Source organism: Macaca nemestrina, chromosome 5 (genome assembly GCF_043159975.1).
Source record: "Macaca nemestrina isolate mMacNem1 chromosome 5, mMacNem.hap1, whole genome shotgun sequence".
Classification (NCBI taxonomy): domain Eukaryota; kingdom Metazoa; phylum Chordata; class Mammalia; order Primates; family Cercopithecidae; genus Macaca; species Macaca nemestrina.
In genome coordinates, this window is record NC_092129.1 from 182,003,575 (window position 1) to 182,015,047 (window position 11,473).

The following is an 11,473-nucleotide window of genomic DNA, read 5'->3' on the forward strand; positions in this document are numbered from 1 at the left end:
CCAACTTTGCATATGTTACAAAAAGGGGAGTAAGTCAGAAAATGGTCAGGCTTGAGGTGGTGCTGGGGAAGCAGTGAGGAAAGGTGGTGAGGAGGTTTGGAAGCCGTTTTGAGGCTTAGGGGTACCCCTGCAGGTGATGGTGAATACTCACTTGACAAACCACTTGTCAGCTCCTTGGGAGCCTGACAGCGATTGTTTTCAGTCACTTTGTCCTTCGGACACTGGCAGAATAATTCCAGAGTCCAAATTAACTTGGGTAAAATACTGCTTGACTTTTTATTTTCTGGATCAAAACTAATCTTTTCTTTACTCCTTTAAAAGAAGGATGTGTAGGGCTCTTTCTTGGTAGGTTTTGGCTCCAGTTAACTCAGTTCATCCGGGGCCTTGGGGGGCACTGGGAGGCTTGGAGGAGAGTGGGAGGGGCTCACTTACCTGTATTAAAGTGCCCTGATATTTCAGTTATTAACATGCAAAGCCACTAATAACAGCAGCTGAAACATATTGAGTGCTTATAGATACCAGGCCTTTTGTGTGTTAAGATCTTTGCAGGTTTAATCCTCAGAAGATACCATCACTTTATAAGCTATTTGCAGCATTATTGTAAGCACATTTTGATGTTTGCTGTTTAAAACAGGGTTGGGAGATGTTTCTCCTACCTTACCCCAGTAAAAGGCTTAGTTCAAAAGCAAGTTAATGAAATTATATGTTTCTCCCTTAAAATTAAACCGCAAATATAAACCTTCACTTAATATTGAAAATATTTTTATATGTCATATATTTTACTGTATAAATATTAAGTTGTATTATAAAAGTATTATAGTATGTTAAAAATATATGGCAGATCTCTATTATGGGCAAACACATGTACTGGTAATAGAGCTGGCAGCTCTTGGTATGGTGGAGAATGAGGTGAGGGGAAATCAAGCAGGGCAGGCCAGGAAGCAGGGGAGGGTCAGGTGGGAGGGGATGCGGTCAGGTGGGATGGGATGCAGCCAGGTGTCCCAGCGTGGGCTTCACAGAAGTTGGTGTCTGATGATCTCTGTCCCTCTAGTGACCACTGCTGAGCTGCTTACCTGATGCTTACAGTTCAGAGCTGTGTTCTGAGCTGGGTGCAGAGCCAGCTCGAGTCCACGTGCTGAGCGCTCAGGCCAGGTGGGCGGTTGAAGCCAGGGCGGCTGTGGGAGGCTGGCAGGGAGGTCTGATGTGTGGGTTTCAGAAGGGTGAAAACCTTGCCAAGTCCTGGGGAAGTGTCCTAGAGTAGGAACCACTGAGCTCCCCTTCCGTGAGAAGCCATGGGAGTTGGCTGCGAAAAGGGGTTGAGGTGCGGGGGCTGCCGCAGAGGCACCTGCCCAGGAGAGGCAGGTGGGAAGCAGCCAACTTAAAGCACTCCGGGGGGTTTGGAGCACGTAAATGCAGTGTAAAAGGGATAGCACGAAGGGCTATGAAGAATCCTAGTGATTATCTTGTAGATGTGTTTCCTCCTTAGAAAATTTGTATGTGTGCAAGTTGCTCGTTAAGCAGGTTTCATTGACCCAGGTTGGCATTGAACTCCTGGGCTCAAGTGCTTCTCCTGCCTCAGTCTTCTGAGTACCTGAGACTACAGGTGCATGCCACCACACCAGCTCAGACCCCTTTAACTGAAGTCTGGCTCTTTCCCACAAAGAAGCGTGAGTGCAGTTTACCTATGTGCACACGTGCTCACATATGCACACACCACCATGTAATCTTAGAGGTTCATAGTACTCTGGAAACACACGCCTGTCGTTCTGATTAAGGTAGAATCTGTTTCATACTAACTTGAGTCAGTGAAGATCATGTTTTTGTTAAAATGTTCAAAATAATTTATCATGTAGGAATTATGGAATGAGATTGTTAGTCTCTTCATTAGAGTTTAAAAACATTTTGTACATATTTCTGAACCTTAAATGCTATATAACTAGAAATTAAAATATCTTTCATTGTAACTCCTTAAGTAGCATGTATTGTCCCCTTTAAAACTATTTAATCTAAAATCTTTTGAGTCTATATGCTGTCCTATTCCCAAAGTGATTCAAGGCAGCCTTTTTTATTTAAACTTTTTATTAAGGAAATTTTCAAATATATACTGAGGTAGATAATCATAGTATAGTGAGCCCCCACATACCCATCCTCTAATTGTAATTATTAACTCATAGACAAATTTATTTCATGTGTAGCTCTATGTTTCTGTGATCCTCTTCCAGATTTTTACAGTAAATTCTGGTCACTGTATGATTTCAGCTGTATTTATTATAGTATGTATCTTTAATTGGCTCTTTTAAAAAGTAACCGCGGGCTGGGCGCGGTGTCTCAAGCCTGTAATCCCAGCACTTTGGGAGGCTGAGACGGGTGGATCACGAGGTCAGGAGATCGAGACCATCCTGGCGAACACGGTGAAACCCCGTCTCTACTAAAAAAAAATACAAAAAACTAGCCGGGCGAGGTGGCGGGCGCCTGTAGTCCCAGCTACTCGGGAGGCTGAGGCAGGAGAAAGGCGGGAACCCGGGAGGCGGAGCTTGCAGTGAGCTGAGATCCGGCCACTGCACTCCAGCCTGGGCAACAGAGCGAGACTCCGTCTCAAAAAAACAAAACAAAACCACACAACCTTTACTGTATTTACCAAGTTAATAATAGTTTGTTAATACAAGTAGATACCTGTCAGTGTTCAGATTTCACTAATTGTCTCATAATTATTTTTAATAATTTGCTTGAATCAGGGTCTGAATAAGGTGATACATTAAATTGATCGATGTCTCTTAGCATGTCTTTAATTACCTCCTTTCCCCCTTCCTTCATTTCCTTCCTTTCTCCTATTTTTCTTCCCTCCCCATCTCTCTCTCTTTTCCCTCTCTACTGTCTCTTTCTCCCTCCTTCCCCCACTGATATGGTTTGGCTGTATCTCCACCCAAATCTCATCTTGAATTGTAGCTCCCATAATTCCCATGTGTTGTGGGAGGGACCCGGTGGGAGATAACTGAATCATGGGGGTGGTTCCCCCATGCTGTCTACAAGTCTCATGAGATCTGATGGTTTTATAAAGGGAAACCCTTTTGCTTGGCTCTCATTTTTCCTTTTGCCTTCTGCCATGATTGTGAGGCCTCCCCAGCCGCGTGGAACTGCGAGTCCATTAAACCTCTTTTTCTTTATAGATTACCCAGTCTGGGTTATGTCTTTATCAGCAGCTTGAAAACGGACTGTTACCCCCTCTCTCTGTCTCTCTGTCTCTTTTTCTCTCTCTATGTCTCTATCTCTGTATGTGTCTCTTTCTCCCTTCCCCATCCTCTCTCATAATCTGTTTGTCGAGGACACTGAGCCATTTGCTGTGTTTTGTTTCTTCCATAGTCTGAATTTGATGGATTATATTCCCAAACTGTTCTTTTATCCCTTTATTTCCTGTAAACTGATGATTTTTCTTGATGTGGGGTGGAGACAAAAGTACTTCACAGTTGGTCTTATGTACTTCCATTAAGAAATATATGATGTCTTGGTTTTCTTCATGTAATATCAGCAACCATTAAGGATCATTCTCAAGATTATCCATTATTTCATTAGAAGTTGCAAGTTGTGATAACCTAATTCTATAATTTTTTTCTTCAGTGATTAGTGGAATACTTTTAAAAAGAGAAGCTCCTGTTGTGTGTGGTGGCTCTTGCCTGTAATCCCAGCACTTTGGGAGGCTGAGGAGTGAGGATCACGTGAGGCTATGAATTCAAGACTAGCCCAGCCAACATAGTGAGACCCTGTCTCTTAAAAGAAAGAAAGAAAATTTATATAAAAAAAGAAGCTCGTAAGTGTAATCATTCCTTGGTATCCATGAGGGATAGATTCCAGACACTTGTAGACACCAGCATCCACAGATGCTCAAGTCCCTTAAATAAAATGGCGTAATATTTGCATATAACCTACACACATCCTGCTATATAGGTTAAATCATACTTAGATTACTTATAATATCTAATACAATGGAAATACTCTGTAAATAGTTGTTATACTATATTGTTTAGGGAATAGTGACAATAAAAGTCTGTACATGTTCATTACAGGTGCAAAACCATCCCTTTTTTTCCCTCATATTTTTGATCTGCGATTGGTTGAATCCTCAGTGAGGAACCAGTGGGTACAGGGGCCAACTGTATTTGGTTACTCTGAGGTATAGAAAAGGCAAAATAAATGATCAGTTGTTTTTCTGTACCAGTTTTTAATGACTTGGTTCCATACCAGTCTCCAATGGTGACTGATTTTGTTTTTAGTACCGTTATGAATTCATGGAATGAAATATTGTTGATGTGTGTCAGTTGAAGCTTGTTGTCCTATTGTTGAAGTTCTGGTTGTCCTAATCTGTGGCCTAATCTAGTTGTCCTAATCTGTGAACCTTTCCATTTGGCTTCTGTGTCCTTTTGATACAGTCTTAATAGTCTTTGCTTCATTGCTTTCTGGTATGACAAAAGGATTCATACATTTTTCCTGCACCAGATCTGCAATCAACTCTTTTTCTAAGGAGCCCAAAGTCAGGTTTATTTTAATTTTGGAAATATTTAAATGAAAAATTAACACTCCATAGGTCATCTTGACGTTTCTGCTAAAGTACTTATTTTAGTTGTTGCCTCAAAGTGTGTAAGGAACATTACCTTGTTCACCTTTTCATTTAACCAAAAACTCTGAATAGTGTTAGTTCATCCCTTCTCCCCTTTAAGCTTGAATTCTAGCCTTCATCATCCTATTCTCATAACGACCCCACTGTGCTTTCTTCTCATCCTGCCGTGTCCTTTAATGCTCGCTGATTGGTGGTCTCCTTATGTGGGTTAGTTTTTAAAGAGTGCTCTTCCTAGCTGCCCTACACTGAAGCATGGCCCAGCAATCTGCTCTGGGCCTACCCTTGTTTTATTTTTTTTACTCCATATGTGCCCCTTCCTTCCCCCCAATCTATAGAACTGTTTTGTGTACTTTTATGACAACATCAATTTGTATTTTATTTGCTCTCGTTTTTCAAAGTGAGTTTACATCAAATATCCCATTTAGTTTCTACAACTGCTTTTGTCAAGACCATTGGGTCTATATTGTTATTTTCATGTCACAAATGAAAAAGAGATTGAAACCCAAAGAGTTTAATGGGCCTAAGGTCCCACCATTAGTAAATGACAGATTAATAAGCAGCTGGAATTAGAATTTAGAGCTGCAGAGTCTGCCCCACTGCCAGGTTTCACCAGCTACCATAAATCAAGGGATTCCTTGCTACATATTTTGAGGGACTCTTGAGTCAGAACAGTCTGAAAAGGCTTCTCTCAGTGACATTTGCCACCTGTGGTGAGTTTTTGCTGTGGATTACAGTTTTGTGATTTCTAATACTGTGAACAGAGATCAGCAGTGAGAGCCCATGCCCCCTTTATTGAATTCAAGGAAACTGGGACAAAAGGAATGTACAGTAGGGGCTAATTTTGATTTCTCTGTCCCTAAGGTTCCTAAGTCACCTAGAAAGGGAGTAACCTTAGGGGATAGAAGTTAAGTAAAAGAATGCCATGGGCATGCAGAAGAAATGATAAGAAACGGTGGTATTTTTCTTTTTAAAGACTTAAACTGATTATTTTTAACAGAATTAACCATTCAGAAAATACTGCCCTTTTAAGCTTTCCAGAGGATGACACACGCTCTTATGGTTTATAGTCAGAATCCATGTCGGGCTGTACATGTAAAAGATGATTGTCATGTTGTTTTCAAGTAGTAAGCTCAGTGTTTCTAATTTAGTTTTTTTTTTTAACAAATTAATATAATTTTTGTATAAGTGGAAAAGCTGATAATTTAAGAAGTCAGGTCCTTTCTGACACAAAGACTACCAAGGATGTTTTCTCCAGCAATTATATTCTTAATAGCTTTATAGTTTTTATTCCCTTGTGAAACATGGGCTTGGGGCTATGCAATTAGAGAATATGTATTGTTTAAGTGTAAAATTTAAGTGCATAAGGAATATCCTGTAACTTTTATTATTATCTAAAAATTGTTGTAATGTTTTTGAGGTTTTGTCCTGTTGATTTTTTTTGTTGCTCTTTCTTTTTGGGAAAAATTCTTTGAAATGTTGGTCCTGCAGTGCTCAAGTCTTGAAGCAGTGTTTTGTCTAAGCTTGGGTGGATTCTGAATAGTTAACATGTCTGTATGCTTGCCTGCGTAAGTTTTTGAGAAAGATCTTCTTGAACTCTTAACTTTCCCAGGTAGAAAATAACACTAGCGCCACTGAAGGAGTTAGTTGAGATATTGCTATTTTATAATTGAATTCATATGTTAAGAAGTCCATGTTTGAAGTATAACTTTTCTTTATCATATCACAAAATATCACATCTACTTGGCTTCCTAATCAATTGAATTACAGAGAAATGTAACACAGGTTCTAAATTAAAAACAAATAGGTACTATGACATTAAAATTCCTTACAGAGTTTTACTATATTTACTTAATTGAATGAACTGTAATTCAAAAGGGATGGGTTAAATTATTACCAATTGTTGAAGGTTTAGTTGAATTTTAGGTGATGAAACTGGGAAAAGGGATGAGAAAGTCGTAATTTTGGAAGGCTTTTATGCATTACGTCTTACAAGAGTACCTAGTTCCTACTTTGGCTTACCTAAAAGACTGGAAGTCGCAAACTTGGTAACATTGTTTTCAAATTGAATAAATATTTCATGGGAATTTAGAATTCTGGGCTCATTCTCACTAATGTCTGTTTTCTGACCTCACGGCATAGATTATTTAAGAAGTACTAACATTTTTCCTGCCTTACATGTTCTTTGGGAGTTAAAAAAATTTTTCTAGTGTTTTTTTGATGGGGAGGATCTTCCTAAAAAGGATAGTGAGACTATTTGAGCATTTCAAATAGATATATTTGTGCATCCTTTTGGTTTGTTTTGCACATCTTTTGATGTAGGGTCTATTTTTTTAAAAAAACATATAGGGCAGATGTTACTATTGAATTAGTCTTATCTAAAGTTTAACATGGAAATTAGAGAATTGTAGGAGAAAGTAATTGAAAGTATTATACACATTAAAAATAAGCGGATGTCATTTGGAAAACAAATAGATATTCTTGCCTTGGAATGAGATTATTTTATTACTTCTTCAGCAGGTATTTGCTGAACACCCACTATGTTCAGGGGGGAATGAACGTGGTAGACATGGCCCCAGATGTCAAGTACTTGTGTAAGGGGCATTAGTAATGCACATCCCCAAAAGACATTCCTCTTACTCTTCTAGTGTGGTGGCAGAGGAAAGACGTAAGTAAACAAAGCAGAGCTATTTTGGGTAATCACTGTGTTAGTCCGCCCTCAGACTGCTCTAAAGAGCTACCTGAGGCTGGGTAGTTTATGGAGAAAAGAAGTTTAATTGACTGACAGTTATGCGGGCTGTACAGGAAGTATGCCCCGGAGGCTGCAGGAAACTTGCAATCGTGGTGGAAGGGTTGAAGGGGGAGGGAAGCACATCTTCACATGGCAGCAGAAGAAAGAGTGAAGGGAGAAGTGCCACACACTTTTAAACCATCAGATCTCATGATAACTCACTATCACGAGAACAGAAAGGGGGACATCCACCCCCATGATTCGGTTACCTCCCACCAGGTCCCTCCCCCAAAACTGGGAATTATAATTCAACATGAGATTTGGATAGGGACACAGAGCCAAACCATGTCAGTCACTAAGTTCCGTGAAAGGGATGAACTACATGTGGTGTGATAGGGCAGAGGGTGGGTGTAGCACCTCCAGGTGCCGTGTCCAGAGATGCGGGTTGAGGAGGAGACACCTTTGCCCATGTCCCGGCTCTGTCTTTCTCTTACCCCACCTTAGGAGTAAGCAGACCTTTCCTGGACCGCTAGCTGATTTCCTTTCCTGTCTCATTGGTCTGCACTGAACCCCATACTCACATCTTAGCCCATCCATTCTCAAGGCACTCCTGGGGCTGTGTTACACCAGGAAAGGATGGGTAAGCACATTGGGGATTTTGTTAGATAACTTGGTAGTTAGCAAACCCTGACCACTACAGGTTTTCTTAATAATCGGTAAAATATATTGAGCACTTACTATTTGCCAGGCTAAGTGTTCTAAGTATTTTATGTGCATTATACCATTTAATCTTTTAAACAGTGTGGTAAGGTAGGTGCAGAAACTAAAGCTTATGGAGATGAACTTGGCCTGCCTTGTGTGGTAGACCTGGAATGCTAACTGCGCACTCTGGTTTCAGAGCTTGCATCCTTAAAATGCAATCTGTGGAAAGTAGGAAATAGATTTTTGAAATATTCTATACAAATTTGTTGATTATAATATTTAAAAAAAAGCACTCAGGAGCTAAATTGGTTACTTTCAGTAGCCAGAAAATTTATTTGTATGAAGATTTGTTTTCTCTACAGTGTAAAATAGTGATTATCTTTTTTACTAATTACATACAACAGATTATATCACCTTTATATATGTTAAGACTGTCTTGTTTACGGATCATTTCATGCTAGGTTTTGGGTCCTTTGGGTGAGGAGTGTGTGTTCTGTCGTCCTGTGCCTGGCAGCCATGGTAGTGGTGAGCTGGGCTCTGTTAGCCTCTTGTTTTACCTGAAACAGCTTAAGAATCTGTCTTAAGCCTAGCATTAAACATTGTGGTAAATCGTATTAGAACCCCCAATATAGATTTTCCTCCCAATTTAAAAATTATTTTATCTTACGTGTCCTTTTTTAGGGCCACTTACTGGCTTTCCAGAGGTTTTAATAAATGCACGTTTGATATTGCTAACTATAAGTACTATAAGCAGAATTTTTCTAGAATTCAGTCCAGAGAGAGAGAGAGAATGTGTGTGTGTGTGTATTAGAGATACGTTATATGCAAGGTTTGACTTGGCACTTGAAAACTGACAACAGGTGTGTGAGTACCCACTGTGGTCAAGGCATCTTGGCTTACACCTGCCTGTTGTGCGGGACTGCTCCCCCTGCAGGGGGAAGATGAGCTCGTCAGCCAGTTCTGGCATTTGCCGTTGAGCTGAGGCTGCCCAAAACATCGGATCTGCAGAGTCCGTTGTGTTTAGTGGCCCAGACTTTTTGATTTCCTTAACTAGCAGCCTCTACCCCCGCAGTATGTACTAATTCCAGGTTCAGTGTGGGGCAACCAGTGCTCTTGTTTTTTCAACCAAGTGTATTTTAGGTTGCCGTCATTTAAAATAAAGGATATTTTAACATCAGAATAGTTAGGAAGTAATCTCAAGAGTAGAAGATGTTATAAGAAGTCTGATTATTGAGTCATGGGCTTATCTGATAATATCTTGATTTCTTTTTTCATTTTGCGATGGCCTGGTGAACACTTAACCGTGTGCTGTTAACATTAAGGAGGTGGGGATCCAAAACAGTTTTCTTGAAGTGATGGAAGAGGTTTCTAAAATTGAGCTTGAGAATTAAGTTTGGTAAGATTCTTGCTCTTATGCTTGGCCAGGACTGCTCAGGTCAGACACACAGTTGTTACCTGTGCTACTGAGAACATTAGATTTCCTTAACCCAAGACATCCTTATTTTTCATTAAATAAGGATGGTGATAGTGAGTTTTCAGATGGATATTTCAGTTTTTTTTTTTAATGTAGCCTACCGTACAGACCTTAGAATTCAGTTAGTGATAATCGTTTAGCAAAATGTGTTTAACTTGAAGAAAATAGTACAACATGCCCTTTCTAAAATTATGGCTTCTCAAATTACCACATCTTGGGCAAGCTATTTTCTAAAGCACTTTTACTTTCCTTTGGATATTTCAACTGCATTGAGCTCTTCCACAGTTTGGGCTGCCGTAAAGCTATGGGAAAGGGTTTTGAATAATCATGCAGACAGTTTCTTATAAGCATCTAAGATGTGTGGGCCTCCATCACTACCACCTGTTTGTGGCCCTGAAAGCTGTGGAAAAATGGTATGTACAGCTTGTATATAATACTCTGTACAATTTTCCTGTGACTGTAAGAAATATGGACTGGTGATCAAGAATAGTAGCTTCTGTTTTTAGGTTTGCCACTGATTTGATATTTACCCTTAGGTAAGTTGCTTAGCCTTTCTTTGTGACAATTTTGTCATCTGTAAAATGGAATATTGAATGCAGTTAAGCTAACTGCACTGTTCAGCTGTGATACAGCTGATAACAGAGCAGGTCTCCTGAAAATGATGGATACATCTTTTCTAATCTAAACTGCTCCAGCAGCAGTTTTGGGTGATGGCATAAACTTGAGGGTAGAAGCCAGATATAGAAGGAGGCTACCTAGGTCATTGATTATCGTTGACCCTGTAATCAGCAGTTCTTGACTGGCTACCATCAGACTTCTTTTATGTGATGTGTGTGGGGTTCTAACTTATGTGCAGCTTCACCTAATCCTAACAGACTAAAGCTTATGTTTTCATGACCTTCTAAGTAAAACTTTCCTAATCTGGGAAAGGAATACCTGTTTGCCTTTTCCACCTCGTCTTTCCTGACTGGGTTTTTCATATGCCTGGAAAAAAGCTACTAACTTGGCAAACATATGCTTAATTTCTTGGTTCTTAAGATCCTATTTTAGAGAAATCTTCTCAATATTTTCCTACTGAGAGGAATTTACTGTGTAACTCCCTTAGTTATTAAGAAAATTGCTTGTGGCCTTGTTAACCTTGCAGTCTTCCCTGCAGAAACTTCAAATGGGCAGGACTGTAATTTCCAGAGGGGAAGGGGTGATCTAAAATGAGAATCACTTTTATTTTTACATAACGATAGGCTAATTGCTCTTAGGGATAGTATTCATTCCTTCAACAAATATTTATTGAGCATCTGCTAGGTGCTAGGAACAAAATAGTTCTAGGAACAATGCAGACAAGTTAATGGGCAATTTGAATCCAATACAGATTTTGTAAATTTGATTACAATTCTAAACTCTAATGTTATAAGTTCAATAGTTAGTTGTCATTGTGGCATGGACAACCAGTTAGTCTCCACTTCTTCCTTATAAATACAATCCCTATATTATTTGGGGTGAACTCTGAGCTTAATTAAAAGACTACATTTCCAGCTTCCTTAGCAGTAAACGTGACTGTGATTCAATTCTGGCCAATGAACATAAGTGACAGTGCTTTGTGGAACTTCTGGAAAGCCTGCTTAACGGAACTTGAGAGTTGGGAGACACGTCCCCTGTGCCTTTACCTTCTGCTTTTCTGTTTCTTGGTACACGGATGTGATGTCTGGAGCTCCAGCAGCAGTTTTGGGTGATGACATAAACTTGAAGGTAGAAGCCAGATATAGAAGGAGGCTACCTAGGTCATCAATTATTGTTGATCCCATAATCGGCAGTTCTTGACTGGCTACCATCAGACTTCTTTTACATGATGTGTGTTGGGTTCTAACTTATGTGCAGCTTCACCTGATCCTAATAGAGTAAAGCTTATGTTTTCATGACTTTATAAGTAAAACTTATAAGGTTTTCTTTGACCTCATAG

At 39.7% G+C, this 11,473-nt stretch overlaps 1 protein-coding gene and 1 long non-coding RNA gene across 7 annotated transcripts in view; both read left to right on the plus strand.

The window, feature by feature from the left end:
- The window catches only part of LOC105487306 (GDP-mannose 4,6-dehydratase), a 635,071-nt gene that overhangs the window by 27,675 nt on the left and 595,923 nt on the right, over positions 1–11,473 (plus strand). The window lies entirely within an intron of this gene.
- The window catches only part of LOC105487304 (uncharacterized), a 93,320-nt gene that overhangs the window by 26,997 nt on the left and 54,850 nt on the right, over positions 1–11,473 (plus strand). The gene's annotated exons all lie outside the window — the stretch shown is intronic.